Source organism: Vipera ursinii (assembly GCF_947247035.1).
Source record: "Vipera ursinii genome assembly, chromosome: 2".
In the NCBI taxonomy this organism is placed as follows: domain Eukaryota; kingdom Metazoa; phylum Chordata; class Lepidosauria; order Squamata; family Viperidae; genus Vipera; species Vipera ursinii.
In genome coordinates this window covers 22,705,748-22,721,404 of record NC_139513.1, presented here as the reverse complement: position 1 = coordinate 22,721,404, position 15,657 = coordinate 22,705,748, and the positions used below count along the sequence as shown (strand labels likewise).

At 41.7% G+C, this 15,657-nt stretch overlaps 1 protein-coding gene across 4 annotated transcripts in view; it reads right to left on the bottom strand.

Annotated features, from left to right (window-relative positions):
• The window catches only part of DDR1 (discoidin domain receptor tyrosine kinase 1), an 81,515-nt gene that overhangs the window by 43,121 nt on the left and 22,737 nt on the right, over positions 1-15,657 (bottom strand). Inside the window, exon 1 of one of the 4 annotated variants that reach the window (XM_083356842.1) lies at positions 9,390-9,635. The exons of the other annotated variants lie outside the window; for them this stretch is intronic. The gene's annotated coding sequence lies outside the window, so the exon portion shown is untranslated. Of the gene's footprint in view, positions 1-9,389; positions 9,636-15,657 lie in introns of those variants that run through there. 4 annotated transcript variants of the gene reach the window in all.

Sequence of the window (15,657 nt, the reverse complement as noted above, 5' to 3'; positions counted from 1 at the left end):
ACAGGTGCAAACACCCACAGCCACCAAGGGATCTGGACCTCGCCCAAATTGTATCACTGAAGTTCAGTGCTCAACAACGGTATAACGGTACCATGATTTCAATATCAGATTTTAATGGGAAATCCGGTAAAATGCCAAAAAAACAGTTTTGTGATGAAAATGTGCCTTTTGATTGCACAAAAAAATTCATGGAAATTCCCTACACCTAGGATCTAAGGGACAAACCCTTAAAACGAGGATTCTCCTCTGAGGTTACTGTATTAAAATTTCCCCTTGTGCCCAACCATGCTTTCTCTTTTCAATCTCCAAAATCAGCATTTTGTAAAGCATGGAGAACCTCCAGAGCTGCAGCCTAATGTCTCCTCTCCTACACATAAAATGCAGCTTAGGAGCTGAGACAGCTTTTATTCTAGAATTATTTGATCAAAATTGTGCATGGTCACAACTGAGAGTCAATCAACTGATCCAACATTCCTATTTCATTGATTTATGCGTGGAACAATTAAAGCCGGGGTCTTCAAACTTGGCCCTTTTATGACTTGTGGACTTCAACTCCCACAATTCCTCAGCCAGCGTGCCTGGCTGAGGAATTCTGGGAGTTGAAGTCCACAAGTCATAAAAGGGCCAAGTTTGAAGACACCTGAATTAAAGCAATATCAAGTGACATAACTTAAACCTTCACCTGAAACTTCTGCTACACTTGGGATTTTCCTCTCATTTAACAACAACTACAGGTAATCCTCAACTTGCAACCACAATTGAGCCCAAAATTTCGGTTGTTCAGCAAGACATTTGTTAAGTGAGTTTCGCCCCATTTTACGACCTTCCTTGCCACAATTGTTAAGTGAATCACTGCAATTGATAAGTTAGTAACCTGGTTAAGTGAATCTCGATTCCCCACTGACTCTGCTCGTCAGCAGGTTGCAAAAGGTGTTCACATGACCTTGGGACACAGCAATGGTCATAAGTATGAATCAGTTGCCAAGCATCTGAATTTTGATCATATGATCATGGGGATGCTCCAAAGGTCATAACTGTGAAAAATAGGGTCTATGGAGATTCTCAGTCATCCAGGTCATGGTTGTTGCAAAGGTGCTTTTTCAAAAGGCAAACTGGACTTCCTTGGTTTTCTTTGAAGACGTTTCACTTCTCCTCACCCAAGAAGCTTCTTCGGCTCATGAAAATGGTAATGTCACCTTTTTTTTATTGTGTTGTAACTTTGAACGGTGACTAAATGCACTGCTGTCAAGCTGAGAATTATCTATATTTCCTTGTGTAAAGTTTGGTTGCAGAAAACACTTTAAATGTGGGTGGGCTGAGCACATGAGTGCATGTGACTAGAATGAAGTGTGAGTATCATGGTGGCCACATGGCCCCAAACTGTTTCAAATATTCGCTGTGGAAATGACATTGCCTGAGCATCTGTATTCCAGTTTCGGATTTTCTCACATGGATGTTAAGAGCCATCTACTCCTCAGTGGGAAATCCTTTCTCATGAATGCAGCAGCTGAAGAACAGATGGGGAATGGGTGATCCAGATTAGGGGTGCAGCACATCGCAGTTAAGCACAGGGGAAAAGTCGGCCTAGGCCCTAGGCCAGGGGTAGGCAACCTTGGCTCTTTTATGACTCGCAGACTTCAACTCCCAGAATTCCTGAGCCAGCATAGCTGGCTCAGGAATTCTGGGAGTTGAAGTCCGCGAGTCATAAAAGAGCCAAGGTTGCCGACCCCTGCCCTAGGCTTTCAATTCAGTGTCTTTTTTCTCCTCTATTCTTTGTTTCAGCAAACTTCCGGCAAGGTCCCGCTGAGAGGTCAGCTCACCCAGATCAACCACAGTCCTTTACAGTCTTTGGAGATCCATTCACATGATCCCCAAATATACTGAAAATGAGTGTAACAGAATAACAGATTAACAGAGTTGTAAGGGACCTTGGAGGTCTTCTAGTCCAGCGTTTCCCAACCTTAGGAACTTGAAGATGCGTGGACTTCAACTCCCAGAATTCCCCAGCCAGCATAGCTGGCTGGGGAATTCTGGGAGTTGAAGTCCACGCATCTTCAAGTTCCTAAAGGTTGGGAAACGCTGTTCTAGTCCAACCCCCCCCCCGCCAAGCAGGAAACCCTATATCATTTCAGACAAATGGTTGTCATATCTCTTCTTTAACACCTCCAGTGATAGAGCACCCACAACCTTTTGGAGGCAAGTTGTTTGTGCTATTGATTAACTGTTCAAATTGTCAGGAAATTTCTCCTTAGTTCTAGTTTGGTTCTCTCCTTTTTTAGGAAAACATTTGCAACGTGGCCTGCCTGTCTCTGTCTGTCTCTCTCCCCGTTCTCTCTCCTTCCTCCCTCCCCCTCCCTCTTGCCAACCCACCTCACAGGGTTGTTGTTGTGAGGTAAACAGGACGAGGAAGGAATACAGGCAGTTCTCGGCTTACAACTATTTGTTTAGCAACCATCTGAGGTTATAGTTTGTTTTTAAAAAATCTATAGCATTTTTTTTATAAAAGGGCTAGCTAGGATGTCAGGATGACATCTTGTAGGATTCTTAGTGATCAACATTTCCTCAAGTGTGCATCTTGGCAATTATTAACCAGGCTTTAAACCCCGTTATAAGCAATAAATGAGTCACATCCAACACATATCACTGTTTTTATTGACTTTCTTGTGGCTCATATTCATTACATTAGGACATAGTTGAGCCACTAACACACCTGGTTCCTATGATGGTAGTCCTCGACTTACAGTCATTCAGTTAGCAACCATCTAAATGAAGCAGGGGTCTTCAAACTTGGCCACTTTAAGATGCTGGCTGAGGAATTCTGGGAGTTGAAGTCCAGAAGTCTTAAAGCAGCCAAGTTTGGAGACCCCTGATCTAAAGTCACAACAGCACTGGAAAAGTGACTTACGACCAGTCCTCATACTTACAACCACTGCAGCAGCCCCACAGTCACATGATCAAAATTTGGGCCCCTGGCAACTGGCATGTATTTTTAATGATCGCAATGTTCTGTGGAACTCATGTGATTTTATAATGGTTGCGAATGGCAGTCATGTGATCGCCATTTGCAACCTTCCCAGCTGGCTTCCGATGAGCAAAAGTCACTGAGGAAGCCAGATTCGCTTAACGAATGCAGTAATTCATTTAACAACCATGGCAAAAAAACCAGGATCTAAATCCGGAGTGAGTCACTTAAGAGCTACCTTGCGCCTAGCAATGGAAATTTTGGTCCCAACTGTGGTTGCAAACCAAGGACTCCCCATGTTATGCATGTTCTCCACCTTGAGTTATTTATAAAAATAATAAAAGTGGGGAGGGGGAATCAAATAAATAAATAGATGGCTTGGACTGCCATACAGTTACAGCTCTCAAACTCAGATTGGGTCCTGGCAGAGGTCAGTTTCCTATACTCTTCAGCAATATGGACATTGCTATCAATCAACAATTTAGACTGGTTAAGAATCAGAACCAAACATTGCACTAGTGTCTGTCTGTCTATCTATCTATCTAGCCATCCATCCACTCACCCACCCTATCATCCATCCATCTACCTATCCATCCCTATATCCTTTCATCCATCAATTTCATCCATCCATCCCACCTATCTAACTATTCCATTCTATTCCAGTCCAAAGTAACGTATCAGTCTTCCCTAAACTTTCCTCAAAGATCACCATCTAGATTCCTAACATCACTCACCAACGGTTTGGTCTAGTGGTGAAAGCACAGACTAAAAAGCAGAAAGCTGTGAGTTCAAGTCTTGCCTTCGCCATGAAATCCAGCCAGTCACCCTCTCCCAGCCTAGCCCAGTTCACAGGGTTGTTTTTGTCAGGGAAACAGGAGGAGGAAGGTGTGTTGAGTATGTTCACCACTTGAGTTATTTGAAAAAATAATAATAATGATGGGACATAAACAAACGAACAAACAACACAGGGCCAATGGGACATGTAAAATAACACATCTGGAGGGCATTAAGTCTTCCCTATAAAATCCCGCAAGTGTGCTTTGTCCATATAGGTCATACCCAATCTCCACAGTCCTTGACCCAGTGTCCCTGAAGAGACATACACATACACATACACACACACACACACACACACACACACACAGAGAGAGAGAGAGAGAGAGAGAGAGAGAGAGAGAGAGAGAGAGAGAGAGAGAGAGAGAGAGAGAGAGAGATATTCCCAGGAAGTCTCACACACATTATTCAGGAAGCAAGCTCATTCTCCCTTCACTGTGCCTTAATCTGTGATTTGGGAAGTGTGTTTTTTTTGGGGGGGGAGGTTAATGAAGCTGGCCAGCTGCTCCCACAATCCTTTGCTGGAATGTCCCTTCTAACAGCTGCCTGATCTAAGGCCAGTAACAGCAGCTGACAGACCATAATTTGGGGAGGAGGGTAGACAGTGGGCAATGCAAAAGGCAAGGGGGAATGAATCAAAGCATTGATCAGTGCGCCCCCCACAATGAACTCTTTAACTAACCCAGGGGTAGGCAACCTCGGCTCTTTTATGACTCATGGACTTCAACTCCCAGAATTCCTGAGTCAGCTGACTCAGGAATTCTGGGAGTTGAAGTCCATGAGTCATAAAAGAGCCGAGGTTGCCTACCCCTGAACTAACCCAAACAACAAAAGCGAAACCTTTACAGTGTTGCTCCGGGCTACAACTAACTCATAATTTAACACGCACAAAATGTTGCAAGTTTAATCCTTGACCCAGCCCAGGGGTAGGCAACCTCGGCTCTTTTATGACTCATGGACTTCAACTCCCAGAATTCCTGAGCCAGCCAAGCTGGCTCAGGAATTCTGGGAGTTGAAGTCCATGAGTCATAAAAGAGCCGAGGTTGCCTACCCCTGACCCAGCCGGACAGAGCAAGGAAAGTGATTTTTCCCAATTATGTCATGTTAAACTGGTTAGTAACTTTGCATAGGGGGAATTCCTGAATTTTTCAAGGGCTTTAGGTATGGAGGCGGCTGAGCAGTTAAAAGAAATCAAAGCAATTAAAGAAGCAGGATGTGATTAGGCACGGGGTGGGTGGGGCAGAGAGGTGCCAACCATGCCCCAAAAGGCAACCTGAAAAAGCAAAGCCCTTCCTCATGATCTAAAAATGCTCAATAAAACAAATTCAATAGCAAAGAGGGTGAATTCTCCCCATGAACAGATAATGTCTTTTATTGATTTTATCACTGGATCCTTGGGCTGAGCAAATAGGGCTGTTGCATTGCAAGGCAGGCCATAGGTTAATTAAGCATCAAAAACATCTCAGAAACAACCATCAGACAATTACAACCACACATGGCATCACCCTAGCACACAAATCAACTAAAACCCTAACAGAATAACAGAGTTGGAAGGGACCTTGGAGGTCTTATATAACCTCCTGCTCAGGCAGGAAACCCTATACCATTTCAGACAAATGGCTGTCCAGTCTCTTCTTAAAAACTTCCAGTGTTAGAGCATTCACAATGTCTGGAGGCAAGTCGTTCCGCTGATGAATTGTTCTAACTGTCAGGAAATTTCTCCTTAGTTTCTCCTTAAAACCCTAGTGAGACCACACCTGGAATACTCCAACCAATTTTGGTCACCATACTACAAAACAGATGTTGAGACCTTGGAAAAAGTTCAGAGAAGACCAACTAAGATGATTTATTATTATTATTATTATTATTATTATTATTATTATTATTATTATTATTATTATATTTATATTTATATACCGCCCTTTCCCGAAGATGATCAAAGGCCTGGAAACTAAAACAAATGAAGAACGGCTTCAGGACTTGGGTTTGACTAGTCCAGGGGTAGGCAACCTCGACTCTTTTATGACTCATGGACTTCAACTCCCAGAATTCCTGAGCCAGCCATGCTGAGCGGAAAGGGAAAGTTTCCAATCTGAGCCATGCTGGCTCAGGAATTCTGGGAGTTGAAGTCCACGAGTCATAAAAGAGCCAAGGTTGCCTACCCCTGGGCTATTCTAAAGAAAAGAAGAAATAGGGGAGACATGATAGCAGCGTTCCAGTATTTGAGGGGCTGCCACAAGGCCGAGGGGGTCAGATTGTTCACCAGAGCACCAGAGGGAAGGACAAGAAACAATGGTTGGAAACTGACCAAAGAGAGAAGCAACCTGGAATTAAGGAGAAAGTTCTTGACAGTGAGGACAATGAACCAGTGGAATACCTTGACTCCAGAAAGCGTGGGCGCTCCATCACTGGAGGTTTTTAAGAAGAGACTCGACAGTCACTTGTCTGAGATGGTATAGGTTCTCCTCCTTGAGCAAGGGGCTGGACTAAAAGACTTCTATTCTATTCTATTCTATTCTATTCTATTCTATTCTATTCTATTCTATTCTATTCTATTATTCTATTCTATTCTATTCTATTCTATTCTATTATTCTATTCTATTCTATTCTATTCTATTCTATTCTATTCTATTCTATTCTATTCTATTCTATTCTACTCTACTCTACTCTATTCTGTATAACGTAAGCAAACCAAAAGACCCAGAAGGATAAATTGGAGTCATCTACAACACAGAGTATAAGGCTTGCAATAGCCACCCTGTAGGACAGACAGGCAGAAGTTGCCACAATGCATCCATGAACACCAACTAACAGTCAGAAGATACAACGAAAACCCCTTAAGCGCACAACACATGGACAAGATATTTGGCAACAATGCAGTCAGGAATTTCTCTTATCAGCTATCATAAATAAAGGTTAAAAAGGGGAGGCAGAAAAGGATACAACTGAGAAACAAGCTGTTTTGGATATGGATTTTAAATTTAAAAAAAAAAAACATACAGGAAAAAGATATTACACAAGACCTACCAGTGAAAGTGATTGGTTTCTTAAGACCTAAAATGGATACAAAAATAAGAAAGCTGAAGAGCGAACTGGAAAACTTTCTTCTCTTTGACTTACAAAAGTCATATGCTGCATTTATGAAGTTCCTTCTTTATTTAAATATATTTATTTAAAAGGTAAAATACAAAACAGGAAAAGAAACAAAACAAAACAAAAATATACTTCCAGCACTAACAGCTCCAAAAAAGAAAAAAAGAGAAAGAGAAAATGAATAAAGTACAGGGAAGAGCAACAATGATGATCAGGGGACTGGAGGCTAAAACATATAAGGAACGGTTGCTGGAACTGGGTATGTGTAGTTTAACGAGAGGGACAAGGTGGCTCAGTGGGTTAGGACGCTGAGCTTGTCGATCAGAAGGTCGGCAGTTTGGCGGGTCGAATCCCAAGTGCCGTGTAGGAGAGTGAGCGCCTGTTACTCGTCCCAGCTCCTGCCAACCTAGCAGTTCGAAAGCACGTAAAAATGCAAGTAGAAAAATAGGGACCACTACGGTGGGAAGGTAACAGCGTTCCGTGCGCCTTTGGCATCTAGTCATGCCGGCCACATGACCACGGAGACGTCCTCGAACAAGTGCTGGCTCTTCGGCTTTGAAACGGAGATGAGCACCGGCCCCTAGAGTTGGAAACAACTAGCACGCATGTGCGGGGGAAACTTTACCTTTAACTTTAGTTTAACGAAGAGAAAGGTGAGGGGTGACATGATAGCAGTGTTCCAATATCTCAGGGGCCGCCACAAAGAAGAGGGAGTCCAGCTATTCTCCAAAGCACCTGAAGGCAGGACAAGAAGCAATGGATGGAAACTAATCAAGGAGAGAAGCAACCTAGAACTAAGGAGAAACTTCCTAACAGTGAGAACAATTACAGGTAGTTCTCAACTTACAAAAGTTTGTTTAGTGACTGTTCAAAGTTAGAATGGCATTGAAAAAGTGACTTATGACCATTTTTAACAACCTTTGCAGCATCCCCATGTTCACGTAATCAAAATTCAAATGCTTGGCAAGTGGTTCATATTGATGACCATTGCTGTTTCCCAAGTTCATGTGATCACCGTTTGCAAATATCTGACAAGCAAAGTCAACGAGGAAGCCAGATTCACATCCCAGCTGGGTTACTAACTAATCAACTGTAGCAATTTAGTTAACAACTATGGTAAGAAAGATAGTAACATGGGGCAAAACTTACTTAACAAATGTCTCACTTAACAACAGAAATTTTGGGTTCAATTGTGGTCATATGTTGAGGACTACCTGTAATCAGTGGAACAGCTTGCCTCCAAAGGTTGTGGGTGCTCCAACACTGGAGGTTTTTAAGAAGAAATTGGACAACCATTTGTCTGAAATGGTATTGGGTTTTCTGCTTGAGCAGGGGGTTGGACTAGAAGACCTCCAAGGTACCTCCCAAACTCTGTTATTCTGAAAAGAAATCAGTTGTTGGAAAACTATTTAAAGGTTATTCCCTTCAAGATTTCTAAAAGCAAAAAGAAAGAATATAAAAGTGGCTTATTTGATCTTAAAAGTATATATGATGTTCTTTCCAGGAACTTTTAATGGGTTCGTCTTGACCAGAACTGATGACAAGCTTTAATGATTTGTTTATAGATAATATATTGGAGGAAGAGATTATTTTGTTAAAATATGGATGTTATTTCTGGTATGTGTTAAACTTGCGGAGGAGTTTCTGAGAAAAGAAAAGAGAAAATGATAAGAAATTAATTTGTGGAATATTTGAAGGGATTAAAGGTTAACATTTTTAATATGTTGCTGTTTCTGATAGCTCTTAATGGATTTTTCTTGACTCATGAGGCTTTATCTGTTCATAGATAAGAGATACAATAGGGGGGGAAATCATTTTTATTGTATTTTTAGAGAAAATGATAAATTACTCTATTAAAAGTAAAGAATTATGAATGATTTGTTTGATTAGGGTTTATACACACACATACACACACACATATGCATATACATATACATATAAAGGTAAAGGTTCCCCCGCACATGCCTGCTAGTCGTTTCCGACTCTAGGGGCTGGTGCTCATCTCCGTTTCAAAGCCGAAGAGCCAGCGCTTGTCCGAGGACGTCTCCGTGGTCATGTGGTCGGCATGACTAGATGCCAAAGGCACACGGAACGCTGTTACCTTCCCACTGTAGTGGTCCCTATTTTTCTACTTGCATTTTTACGTGCTTTCGAACTGCTAGGTTGGCAGAAGCTGGGACGAGTAACAGGCGCTCACTCTGCTATGCGGCACTCGGGATTCGACCCGCCAAACTGCCGACCTTCTGATTGACAAGCTCAGCGTCCTAACCCATTGAGCCACCGCGTTCCCTACATACATACATACACATACACATACACACATACATACATACATGTATGTATGTATGTATGTATGTATGTATGTATGTATATATATCTGCCTCATGCTGAAAACTAATTAAATCATAACCCTGGGCTGAAAACATTTTTTAAAAGCCCTACATTTCTGGAGTTAAAGCCTAGCTCATATTAAACCTTGTCTGGATTTAAGAATATTTACTGCAGCCACAAAGTTGGCAGATGTTTTTGTTTTTTTTCTTCTTCTCCTCCTCTCCCATGCTTTCATCCTCCTTCTCAACAGCAGCTGAACAGGGTGGGTGTCCTCATTTTGCCCAGCTGGATTTTAACCCCTGCAATTCAGAAATCTCTCCAGCTCAGAGTGAAGGGGAGGGGGGGTGGGGAGGGGAGTGAGAGAGACATAAGGTGCCAAAGGGGAAAGGAGTTCCAGTTATGTATGAGGAATGCAGAGCAGCTGGGCAGCCACGCCAACCCAGCCAATGGTCCTGTTGGAGAAAGCTGCCAAGTTCAATTGATGCCCCACAGATCTGAGTCCCTGCCAAGAACCAATTAACCATCCGACTGAATTATCCATAGAGGAAAACCCCTAAGATTGCCTGAATAACATGAACTGAGGTGCCTCCCAGCAATCAAAACCCAATTCTTTGAATTGTGTGTGTGTGTGAGAGAGAGAGAGAGAGGGGGGTGGGTTAGTGTCTTGTTCAACCACAGGTCTCCTCCTTTGTGTTCTATGGCGGAACTAGAATTCACAATCTGACAGTTGCTAGCCTGATTATTAAGGAATTATTTCTCATGCCTCTAAAGAAGCCCATTTCTTTTTTTTACCATGGATGAATTGCAAATTCAAATCTATTTGAACGCTCCCATCTATGTTGGTGGGTTAGTAATTTAGGGTTAATAATTTAGTAACTCGAGTTACCCAGTTTGTCATGGGTGCTAAGAATTATTTGCTACAGAAGATTCTTGGTGCACCCACATGTATTCATTCCTCCTCGCCAGATGTGATTTGTATCCATATCCATCCTACATTTATTTCTCTTTGGGGCAATTAATATTGAGACCGACAGAAAGAGGAGGAGGAGGAGGAGGAAAGTGGGAGAGGGAGAGAGAGAGAGAGAGAGAGAGAGAGAGAGAGAGAGAGAGAGAGAGAGAGAGAGAGAGAGAGAGAGAGAGAGAGAGAGAGAGAGATTTTTAAAAGATATAAACTTTAAATCTTTAAACCCAAAATGTGATTATTCCAGTAACCTGCAGCCAGCTAGGTGATTGTATGTTAGACTACTTGTATTTTCTTGTAACCTTGGGTCTTTTAATGTTCTTATTTTGAATCCCGCTTCAGTGTTTTAAGATCATTATACTGCTTTTAACTGTTATTGTGTTGGCAGCCATACCTATAGCCATTTTTAGTGAGATAGGTGGCTATATAAATTTGCTAAATACACAAATAGGGAATAAAAAAAGGAAGCATTAGCTAAGTTTAATTACACAAATCCCGTTTATATTATTTCTCCATACCTTTTCATTCTTGTGTTCAGTATACCCATATCCTTCTTTCATATGCTTGCTTTGGTTTTTGGTTTTTTTTCCTAATGCTTCGTCATTTTTTTAAATGTCTCGCATCACTCATTCTGAGCATTTCATTAACACCATCCAATTATTTTACAGATATATTCCTTCATATATTTGCTTTATGATTCATTCTTTGTATGACCAAACCACCTCACTGTAACACACACCCATTCAGCATCTATTCACTCGCTCAATTACATCCAGCTCTTAAAGTAACCTATTCCAAATGGATTAAACTTTCTCTTGACGCATTCTACTCTCCCTTTTTTTAACCACAAAATGGGCAGCAGCAGCACACACACACACACTCACACACACACACACACACACACACCCCTTGGCTTCTTCTGACAAAAATTCATACAGACCATTTAAGAGTCATCCTTGACTTACAACAGTTGATTCAGTGACCCTATGAGGTTGCGACGGCAGTGAAAAAGTGACTTATGACCATCTTTCACACTTATGACCTTTGCAGCATCCCCAGGAACACATGATCAAAATTCAGACACTTGGCAACTGACTCATATTTATGACGGTCGCAGGGTCCGGGGTCCTTTTGCGCCCTTCTGACAAGCAAAGTTAATAGGGAAGCCAGATTAACTTAGCAACTATAGTACTAACATAACAACTGCAGTGATTCACTTCACAACTGTGGCAAGTAAGGTCGTAAAATGGGACAAAACCTAGTTCACAAACATCTCACTTAGCAACAGAGAGTTTGGGTTCAATTGTGGTCATAGGTCGAGGACTACCTGTACTACTCATCATCTTTGTACCAGCGGTTGTCTTCCAATACCGCCATACATTTCCCCGTCTTTAGTAAATATTCTGCAAAGGTATTCAAATTCATCTGCTTGCTTTTATCATTATGTGTGTATAACTTGCAATAGTCCATTTTATTTCCCTGGGCAAATCCAATCATTTTTAATACGTTCAATTTTTAGATTTGGCACCTTTTTGCATTACACTATTTATCTAATGGGACGCGGTGGCTCAGTGGGTTAGGACACTGAGCTTGTCGATCTGAAGGTCAGCAGTTTGGCGGGTCGAATCCCGAGTGCTGCGTAACAGAGTGAGCGCCTGTTACTCGTCCCAGCTTCTGCCAACCTAGCAGTTCGAAAGCACGTAAAAATGCAAGTAGAAAAATAGGGACCACTACGGTGGGAAGGTAACAGCGTTCCGTGCGCCTTTGGCGTCTAGTCATGCCGGCCACATGACCACGTAGACGTCCTCGGACAAGTGCTGGCTCTTCGGCTTTGAAACGGAGATGAGCACCGGCCCCTAGAGTCGGAAACGACTAGCACGCATGTGCGGGGAAACCTTTACCTTTTTATTTATCTAATATTCCCTGAAAATCGTTTGGGTTTTTAACTAGCAACACAGTATCACCCATTTTAAAAAAAAGTACACACAAGTTCACACTCCCCCTTCTAAAGTCACCACTTGAATCCCTTATATATACATTGCTTCACAAGTACATTAAAAACATCTAAGGGAACAGCTCACATTCTTGTCTTAATCTCTGCTCGGTGTTAAACCACTTGCTACGTATATCCTGCTCTTAACATGTTCAGCCACCAATCCTGAATTTTATATCCATTCAAAGTACAGATTATATCTATCCACTTTGTCATGCTTTCTCTAAACCCACAAATGTGCCATGAATGATCCTTCTCAACTCACACGTTTCTCAAGGAGCTGACGAACAGCAAAACTGATCTACTTTAAGCCATTTTGCACTTTCCAAATTGGGCTCATTATCACTTCCCTGATCGCTCTGTGAAATGGCTTTGCAGGCATCCTTAAGGTATTATCCCCCATAGGTTTTGCATTCACTCTTCAACAATAAAGGCAATGGTAATAAACTGTACACATTGTTCATTTTAATCCCACTCTGTAGGATTCCTGATCCTATATAAATCTCCCAGAATCATCCTGGAATCATCATCAAAAATAGTCCTTCCAGCATGCTCTTCCCTCCATTTCATACCTAGTAATTTTACTTTTCTTTTTAATTTCATCTCCTCAGCGGCAAACAATTTAATCCTTTTCACAAACTTCCCAATTTATCAAAAAACTGCTCTGCCTTTTCTTGTCCCTTTTAACCTTAAACATTTGTTGCTCTCTGGCCACATTCTTTGAAACTCTATTTTTCTCTCCATACACCTTACATACGGGTATTCCTCGACTTATTTATTTATTTATTTATTTATTTTATTACATTTATATACCGCCCTTTCCCGAAGGAAAAGGTTTACAGGGTGATTAAAAAACCAAGATACAAAAGTTAAAAACAAATTTTTAAAAAATTATATTTGTCCCTGCATAAATAAAACCCCAGTTAAAATAAGATTAATCCTCAGCCTGGGCCACAAATGAGCTCAAAAATGTCCATTGCTAAGCAAGACGGGTATTAAGTGAGTTTTGCCCCATCTTACGACTTGTTCTTGCCACAATTGTTAAGGGAATCACCGCAGTTAAGGCAGTAACAGGCTTGTTAAGTGAATCTGGCTTCCCCCTTGACTTTGCTTGTCGGAAGGTCACAAAAGGGGATCGTGTGACCCCCGGGACACTGCAACTGTCGTAAAGATGAGCCAGTTGCTAAGAGTACGAATTCTGGTCATGTGACTAAGCGGATGCTGCAATGGTCGTAAATGTGAAAAAACAGCCATGTCCCTTTTTTTTCAATGCCATTGTAACTTCGGACAGTCACTAAACAAAAGGTTGTAAATTGAGGGCTACCTGCAACTATCTCTTTCTCTTGTCCCTGTAAATGTATTTTTGTTATCCATGGCCTTTTGCTGTTCATCATTCCATCCTTTGTCATCCGTCCTATGAAAGGAACTCCCTACAATTCCACAGCTCCCTATGACCATTCTCTCCACACTGTTTCCACATCATCTGTCTTACATCTGTTTTCCATTCGTTCTTTTGGGAGATTAATTTCTAATAGTTTCTCGTGCAAGACTCGAACTCTCTGCAATCATTCTACTTCCATCCATATTCCTTTCACTTCTGTACTTTTCGTTTGGAGTCCATTTCTTTCCAGGAACTATTCTCGATGCTATCAAATAATGGCCTGTTCCACATTCAGAACCTCTTAGCGTACCCTCCGTGAACCTTCTCAATTGTTCGTCATAAACAATGAAATCAATTGTTTTTTTTAATGTACTCCCTTTTTCATGGGTACACATGAGTCGATTTATGATGAGATCACATATTCGAAGCAGATGTTTTTCTGAGCACCAAAGTGCATCTCACCAAACAGTTCCCATGTTCATTCATTCTTTAATCTCTTGAGCAACCCGATCCCTTTTTCTGTCCTCTTTGAACTCATTCCCACTCATCTATTCTTATCATCCACATATTGTTCCCTGGATACTTTCCGTCAAAATTCTGTATGTTTTTATCCCAAACCAGTTATCTCTCATTGCCATCATTTGTTGGGGTGCACCATGCAACTATAATCAACTTATGAATCTCCACTTTCATACAACCACACAGGACCCATGCCAATTCAGATATACAGGTAGTCCCCATCTTACAACAGTTCATTGTGACCATTTGAAGTTTGCAACTGCATTGGCAAAAGTGACTTATGACCGTTTTTCACACTGAAGACCACTGCAGCATCCCCTTGATCATGTGATCAAAATTCAGTCACTCGGCTACAGGAATTTTGGGTTCCAGTGTGCCTGTAACTTGAAGAAAACCTGTAGATCTTCTCATTTTCCTTCCAATGAGCACCACATTTTTTTCAAAATCTCTTGCGCGGTATAAACGGATCTTGCTCACTCAGAAAGTGCTGATCAAAGAAAAGCATCTAATAAAAAGCAGTTCCCTTCACATCCATCTAACCTTTCATTTCACGATCATAGCTTTTGCCAAGTTCTTATGATGAATTTGGCTCGGCTCCACGTACAGAATTTCCTACTTAACATAATTTGCTAGTTCTTTTATAGATTTTTTTTGTCCTTCAGAATTCCACAAATACATTCCCCAAATATAGATCACGTCACGTTTGCTGTGATTTACTTGGACTTTGAATCTGAATTCATTTAGAGGAGAAGGTCATTCCTTTCTATTGTCATCAGATCTTATTTCCATGTTTACTGCAAAGCTGATGAGATCTAAATCTCATGGTAAAAGGTAAAGGTAGTACAGGTAAAGGTAAAAGACTAGTACATGCGTGCTAGTCGTTTCCAACTCTAGGGGCCAGTGCTCATCTCCGTTTCAAAGCCAAAGAGCCAGCGCTTGTCCGAGGACGTCTCTGTGGTCATGTGGCTGGCATGACTAGACGCCAAAGGCACACGGAACGCTGTTAACCTTCCCACCGTAGTGGTCCCTATTTTTCTACTTGCATTTTTACGTGCTTTCGAACTGCTAGGTTGGCAGAAGCTGGGACGAGTAACAGGCGCTCACTCTGTTACACGGCACTCGGGATTTGATCTGCCAAACTGCCGACCTTCTGATCGACAAGCTCAGTGTCCTAACCCACTGAGCCACCGCGTCCCTTAAATCTCATGAGTCACAGACAAATTTGTCCTTCACAACGTTGATTCTAAATCAGTGTTTCTCAACTTTGGTAACTTTAAAATGTGTGGACTCCAATTCCCCAGCCAGAATAAGCGGCAGGGGAATTCTGGGAATTGAAGTCCAGATATACAGAATACCATAGTTGGAAGAGACCGTGAAGATCACATATTCCAACCCCCTGCTCAAGCAGGAGACCCTACACCATTTCTGACAAGTGGCTGTCCAGTCTCTTCTTGAAAGCTTCCAGTGATGGAGCAACCACAACTTCTGAAGGGAAGCTGTTCCATTGGTTGATTGTTCTCACTGTCAAAAATTTCTCCTTATTTCTAGGTTGAATCTCTCCTTGATCAGTTTCCATCCATTGT